Here is a 7,500-nt window from a genome sequence, read left to right as displayed (position 1 = left end):
GATGATAATAATGAATGATAATAATGATAATAAAAATAATAATAATAAATATAATAATAATAATAATAATAATAATAATAATAATAATAATAATAATAATAATAATAATAATAATAATAATATTTACAGATAATAATGAGTTGTTGTTTTTAAATGAAGACAAAGACAAGCCTTTAAAAAGTACATTACGAAAAAAATAACAATCAAGCAAAACAATAAACAACAACTGAACAGGACAAAAAAACAAAGAAACAAATGAACAAAAAAGAAAACAAAAACACTAAGGAAACATAAAATGAACAAACAGAACAAATGCTTCACTGTCATATGAAAAAAAAAACTTTCTTTCCTATAATATGATTTTTTTTAATATGTGAAAAAAAAATGTTTCCCTATATTTTTAATTAAGTGGAAAAAATCTTGGCGCTTGAAAAAGATAGAGGATAATTGTTTTTATTTTTAGTTATGAGGAAAAAACTCCTATTATACGATTTATTTATCTTATTTATTTATTTATTTATTTATTTGTTGATAAGAGAAAGAAAACTGTCTCCCTATTTTTTTTTTTATTTGTTGAACGTGAGCAAAAACAAATAAATTCGGTTTCCTATTATACATATTTTCTTCTTTGTTCGTGAAAAAAAAATATCTGCAGTCTTATTATGTATTTTTTGTTGTTGTTGTTGTTGTTGTTGTTGAGAAAAAATGCTTTCCTTTCTGATTTTTCTTAGTGTATGAATTAAAAAAATCCGCTTTGTCATTGTTTTTGTGAGTGAAAATAAATAAATAAAATTAATAAATAAAAATACAAATCGACGCTCTGTGGGACCATATTTTTAAACATTTCTGCACCCAAGAACACGTAATTTACTAGTCTTTCGTGGGGGTTTAGGGCATTTCCAGGGGTACTTTTACGACCCTGGTGATAGTCTGAGCCTTCTTCTGTACCGTGAACCTAAAAGAACACTCATTAGAACTCGACAACTCATTAGAACTCGAAAGAACGAACGCATTTGACAATACCAACCTTATTTTAGGGTTGTATTATAAAACATTTCTGCACCCAAGAACACGTAATTTACTAGTCTTTCGTGGGGGTTTAGGGCATTTCCAGGGGTACTTTTATGACCCTGGTGGTAGTCTGAGCCTTCTTCTGTACCGTGAACCTGAAGAAACACCTATTTGACAAGGCTTTCCTAGGAGTTGTGGTCATTTCCAGGGGTACTTTTATGACCCTGGTGGTAGTCTGAGCCTTCTTCTGTACCGTGAACCTAAAAGAACACTCATTAGAACTCGATTAACCTCCTTGTTGGACTTTAGAAATAGTTAGTGTGAGGGGTGGGAGGATCTGACAACACAACCCTGAACCCCTTGAGACGAAAGGAAGAATGACCATTGCATATCTTGAATCTGCGTTTCTCTTACATGTCTTTTTATTAGTGAAAGGAAAGTAATTTAAGTCTATGTTTATTTTTTGTTTGTTTTTTGTTTTCTTTTGTTAGTGTGTGAAGAAATCTTCGCTATGGTATTTTTTCTTTTTTTTAGTGAGTGAGAAAAAATCTGCGTTTCTATTACATGTCTTTTTATTAGTGAAAAAAGTAATTTAAGTATGTTTATTTTTTTGTTTTGTTTTTGTTTTCTTTTGTTAGTGTGTGAAAAAACTCCGCTATGGCTTTTTTTTCTTTTTTTTTTTAGTGAGTGAGAAAAAATCTGCGTTTCTATTACATGTCTTTTTATTAGTGAGAGAAAAATAATTTACGTGTTTTTTTTTCTGTTTTTGTTTTCTTTTGTTTTGTCTGTTTTTTTTTTTGGTTTTGCTTTTGTCTTTGTCCGTTTTTTGTTTTGTTTTGTATTTGTCTGTTTTTTATTTAGTTTGCCTTTCTCTGTTTTTTTTCTTTTCTCTATGTTTTTCGTTTTTTTCTGTTTTTGTTTTTTTTCTTTTCACTCTTTTTGTCTTGTCTTTGTCTGTTTCTTTTTTTTTCGTCTGTTTCTTGTTTCGTTTTCATTTTATTAGCTCGTCAAAAAAAAAAAAAAACAGCGTTCCCATTTCAGATTTTTTGTTGTTGTTGTTATTGAAGTTAAAAAAAAAGCGTTGTTTGTATATCTGTAAACACCCCCGCGCCCCCCCCCCTCCCCTCCCCCCCCCAAAAAAAAATGAGTATGTTAGCATGGAACAATTCGCTTTGTCTATGTGATAAGGTCTTTGTTACTGTGAAAAAGGTCCTTTGTTTGTGTATTAAAGGGAATGCTTGTTCAGTGCTCTCTCTCTCTCTCTCTCTCTCTCTCTCTCTCTCTCTCTCTCTCTCTCTCTCTCTCTCGCGCTCGCTCGCTCCCTTTGTCTCTGTGTGCCTGTCTACCTTTCTACCTGTATTTTTTATCTACCTGTCTGTCCTCTCTCTCTCTCTCTCTCTCTCTCTCTCTCTCTCTCTCTCTCTCTCTCTCTCTCTCTCTCTCTCTCTCTCTCTCTCTCTCTCTCTCTCTCTCTGCCCTTGTCTCTTTCTGCTCTCTACTTTTCTACCTGTCTCTCTCTCTCTCTCTCTCTCTCTCTCTCTCTCTCTCTCTCTCTCTCTCTCTCTCTCTCTCTCTCTCTCTCTCTCTCTCTCTCTCTCTCTCTCTCTCTCTCTTACCTGTCCCACCTGGTCTATCAAACTCCCACACACACCTGCCAGGCCGCCCACCTCATGTTAAAGGTGAAATAAAGTCTACCAAAGGAATTTTTAGGCAAGGTAGGGACTGGAAAATAAGGGTGTCACTGTACCGAGGTCAAGGCGACACGTGGGGCCCTTAGCGGGGTTTGGGGGGGAGAGGAGAAGAAGGGAAGAGAGAGGAGAAGAGGGGAAGAGAATGAGGGGATGTGGGATGGAATCGATTTTTCTCTCTCCCCTTCCTTCTCTAGACCCTATGATAAGGTTGTTTAATTTAGCGAGATGAGTGGATATGTGTTGGTGTACGTATGTATATGTGTGTATGTATGTATGTATGTGTGTGTGCGTATTAGGTTGGTAGGTAGGTATGTGCGTATATGTATGAGAATGTTTGTGTATGTGTGTGTTTGTACTTCTGTGTGTGTGTGTGTGTGTGTGTGTAAGAGCTCCACACGGCCACATAAATCTCTCTCATAAACACTACGAAATTAAATATATCTTGACAAAAAACAGTTTTCCAGGTTAACTGATGCACCTTCCATAGGCAACCACCATAATAAATATCCAAAAAATGTATTGTGATTTGAAAAAAAAATGTACCAATGTATTTTAACAGCCTCCACTTCTCGTCATCACAATATAAAGGTTATGCATGTAAAGTTTGTCATGTGGTGAATTACCCTGAAAATAATGTATGAATATTTGCATCGTAAGGATTAAGACATTTTTCATCTTCCCCTCCCCCACAAAATCAATATAAACTATCAGCATGACATAACTTTAGAGATATTACCAAAACTGTGAGAAATTATAACTCTAAAGAAAATTCAAACATGTTACACAGAAAATAGGAAAGTAAACCAGTATTTGTCGTCATCACAATATAAAGATTTTGTATGTAAAGTTTGTCATGTGGTGAATTACCCCGAAAATAATGTATGAATATTTGTATCTTAATAATTAACACATTCTTCATCTTCCCCTCCCCGCAAAATCAATATGTACAGTTACCATGACATAACTAGGGATATTACCAAAACTGTGAGAAATTATAACTCTAAAGAAAATTCAAACATTGCATGCTCCTCCATTCTCTTTTCTTGTTTACTTGCAACAATAAACTATCAATCAATCAATCAATCGTTACACACAAAATAGGAAAGGAAAGTAAACCAGTATTTCAGACGAGGAATTAATACATTGAAGCAAACTTGGGCAACATTGGAACTCGCTTATTCATTAATCGCTTACTCATTCACTGCCATCAAAACAATCAAGCCGTATTTTTAAATGTATCCGCACCAAAGTTCGCCTCCGTTGGTATAAAAATGATATTCTTCTGATGTTATAACACTATTTTCTTTTCATTTTCTTTTCAAGCAAACTATATGGTAATCTAAAATGTTTTGCTAGGAGAAAGAGGCTATAAAAAATAAACACTTTCAAGCTTCGAATTAATCCCCATATTCTTATACGTATCGAGTGGAGTGTTTTGTGATCCTAGTGATAATTTTACACAACTCCTGCAACATGAACGAGAAAAAACACTCATGAAAACCTTATCTTTTATTTGTTTGCCCTTGAGCTGCTTCCTTTACTGTAAAATTAATACTTAACCGGAAGATTCAAAAGCACCTATCCACTTCTGACCTTCTATCTGATCGCCAGTAGGGGTTCCGCAAAGGGCGTTCTACTGGCGATCTTCTTGCTCTCTTAAATAAGGTTCTGACTCTCTCTTTTTAGGAATTCTTCTATTATACAGTATTTTTAAATGTATCGACACCTCAGTTCGACCCTTTGAAAAGCCTCTCGTTGAATTTGATAGGATTTTCATGGAGTGTATCGTGATCATGGTGATAGTTTTACATGACCTCTGCACCATGAACGGGAAAAACAGTACCTATGAAAAGCTGGTTAATCTTCTCTGTGTCCTTGGGAAATAGCCGTAATGGAGTCCAATACGTTTAAGAATATGGGCATTAGTTCGAAGCTTGCCAGTGTTATTTTCTAGAGCCTCTTTCTCCTAGCAAAACATTTTAGATTATCATATAGTTTGCTTGAAAAGAAAAAGAAAAGAAGTGTTATAACATTATCAGAAGAATATCATTTTTAAGCCAACGGAGGTAGCCCGATGTGAAAAAAAGATAAGGTTACAGAAATAGCCTACCATGTCGCTGCTCCACAAAAGCGAAAACTGGAAGAACATTCAGATTCAGAGCTCAAATCGCAAAGTATTTCTCGTTATCACCATCAAGTATTAACCTAACATCTCGCCTCCCGAAATTGACCTCTTTTTTGACCTCTCATCTGTACACTCTTTTTCAGGGACAGTGATTAGTGGACTTTTTTTTTCCTTTAATTATCCTAACAACTCTTCTCCCGAAATTGACCTCTCTTGTAACAACTCATCTATATACTCTTTTACAAGGGCAGTGATTAGAGGACTTTTTTTTTTCCTTTAATAGCCTAACAACTGTCCTTTCGAAATTGACCTCTCTTTTGACCATTCATCTAACACTCTTTTATAGGAACATTGATTAGAGGACTTTTTTTTTCCTTTAATAGCCTAACAACTGTCCTTTCGAAATTGACCTCTCTTTTGACCATTCATCTAACACTCTTTTATAGGAACATTGATTAGAGGACTTTTTTTTTTTTCCTTTAATAGCCTAACAACTGTCCTTTCGAAATTGACCTCTCTTTTGACCATTCATCTAACACTCTTTTATAGGAACATTGATTAGAGGACTTTTTTTTCCTTTAATAGCCTAACAACTGTCCTTTCGAAATTGACCTCTCTTTTGACCATTCATCTAACACTCTTTTATAGGAACATTGATTAGAGGACTTTTTTTTTCCTTTAATAGCCTAACAACTGTCCTTTCGAAATTGACCTCTCTTTTGACCATTCATCTAACACTCTTTTATAGGAACATTGATTAGAGGACTTTTTTTTCCTTTATTAGCCTGACAACTGTCCTTTCGAAATTGACCTCTCTTTTGACCATTCATCTAACACTCTTTTATAGGAACATTGATTAGAGGACTTTTTTTTCCTTTAATAGCCTAGCAACTGTCCTTTCGAAATTGACCTCTCTTTTGACCATTCATCTAACACTCTTTTATAGGAACATTGATTAGAGGACTTTTTTTTCCTTAATAGCCTAACAACTGTCCTTGAACATTGATTAGAGGACTTTTTTTTCCTTTATTAGCCTAACAACTGTCCTTTCGAAATTGACCTCTCTTTTGACCACTCATCTAACACTCTTTTATAGGAACATTGATTAGAGGACTTTTTTTTCCTTTAATAGCCTAACAACTGTCCTTTCGAAATTGACCTCTCTTTTGACCACTCATCTAATACTCTTTTATAGGAACATTGATTAGAGGACATTTATTTTTCCTTACTTACCCTAACAACTCCCCTCCCTAAATTGACCTCTCTTTTGTAACCACTCATCTATACACTCTTTTATAAGGGAAGTGATTAGAGGGCTTTTTTCTTTCCTATTAGCCTAACAAATCTCCTCCCGAAATTGACCTCTCTTTTGGCCACTCTATACAATCTTTTAAAGGGGGAGTAATTAGCGGACTTATATTTTTCTCTTATCCTTTATTTGTTTGCCCTTGACCTACTTCCTTTACTGTAAATTTAATACTAAAAAAGGTTCTGACGCTCTCTTTAGGAATTCTTCTATGATACGCTATTTGGATTATCAGCGCTAACGAGGTTTTGAGTTTCCATTTCTTTTCTTGCCCTTGAAGTGAATGAAACCAAAGAAAAGTCACCCACCTCATGCCCTCCCCCCCCCACCCTTGAGGAATTTCATACCCCCAAATACCCCAGTCTCCTCCCCTTAGGAATATCATACCCCCGAATCCCCAAGTCTCCTCCCCTTAGGAATATCATACCCCCGAATCCCCCAGTCTCCTCCCCTTAGGAATATCATAGTCTCCTCCCTTAGGAATATCATACCCCGAATCCCCAGTCTCCTCCCCTTAGGAATATCATACCCCCGAATCCCCCAGTCTCCTCCCCTTAGGAATATCATACCCCCGAATCCCCCAGTCTCCTCCCCTTAGGAATATCATACCCCCGAATCCCCCAGTCTCCTCCCCTTAGGAATATCATACCCCCGAATCCCCAAGTCTCCTCCCCTTACGAATATCATACCCCCGAATCCCCCAGTCTCCTCCCCTTAGGAATATCCTTTGAATCCCCAAGTCTCCTCCCTTAGGAATATCATACCCTGAATCCCCCAGTCTCCTCCCCTTAGGAATATCATACCCCCGAATCCCCCAGTCTCCTCCCCTTAGGAATATCATACCCCCGAATCCCTCAAATCCCCCAGTCCCCCCCTTCAGATGCACCCCCAGCTGTGAACCCCAGAAATACAGCATCATAAAGAAATACTGTTTGCCTCATTCTATACTTCTCTCTGTTTGAAATTCGTCCATACTCATTTTCATCGATTTTTTGTCTTTTTTTTTTCCTTCACTTATTTTTCCAATCGCGTTATTATTACTTGTCTCTCTTAGTGTCTTTATTTTCTTTGTTTATTTATTTTGTTTTGCGTTTTGCTTGTGGTTTGCATACTTTATTTATTGTTTCCTTCCTCTCGCGTTCCCTCATGCATCATTGCCAATTAAAAAAGAAAGTTATGTGCGTGTAATTACTATATTATTATTGTCACTTGTCATTTATTATTATCATTATTACTATCATTATCATTATCACTATTATTATTATTATTATTATTATTATTATTATTATTATTATTATTATTATTATTATTATTACTAAGATTATTGCTATTGTTATCATTATCATAAGGAGGAGGAGGAGGAGGAG

General features: G+C 35.6%; 1 protein-coding gene and 1 long non-coding RNA gene across 4 annotated transcripts in view; one reads left to right on the top strand and one right to left on the bottom strand.

Moving 5' to 3' along the window:
* LOC126983227 (tyrosine-protein kinase Src42A-like) overlaps nt 1-791 on the top strand; it is a 29,221-nt gene extending 28,430 nt beyond the window's left edge. For both annotated transcript variants that reach the window (XM_050835859.1, XM_050835860.1), the window contains one exon: nt 1-791. This exon is cut by the window's left edge and continues 626 nt beyond it. The gene's annotated coding sequence lies outside the window, so the exon portion shown is untranslated.
* Nucleotides 1-6,593, bottom strand: part of LOC126983228 (uncharacterized) — a 6,993-nt gene extending 400 nt beyond the window's left edge. The window contains exons 1-3 of one of the 2 annotated variants that reach the window (XR_007735685.1): nt 5,843-6,593; nt 1,272-5,691; nt 1-1,166 (exon numbers count right to left, since the gene is read on the bottom strand). The exon at nt 1-1,166 is cut by the window's left edge and continues 400 nt beyond it. This is a non-coding gene — a long non-coding RNA (uncharacterized LOC126983228). Of the gene's footprint in view, nt 1,167-1,271; nt 5,692-5,842 lie in introns of those variants that run through there. The other variant, XR_007735686.1, reaches the window with a different exon arrangement.
* Nucleotides 6,594-7,500: the final 907 nt, after the last annotated feature.

The sequence above is a fragment of the Eriocheir sinensis genome, chromosome 53 (assembly GCF_024679095.1).
Source record: "Eriocheir sinensis breed Jianghai 21 chromosome 53, ASM2467909v1, whole genome shotgun sequence".
Classification (NCBI taxonomy): Eukaryota; Metazoa; Arthropoda; class Malacostraca; order Decapoda; family Varunidae; genus Eriocheir; species Eriocheir sinensis.
The sequence above is the reverse complement of the archived record's forward strand: the minus strand, read 5'-3'. Positions and strand labels throughout refer to the sequence as shown.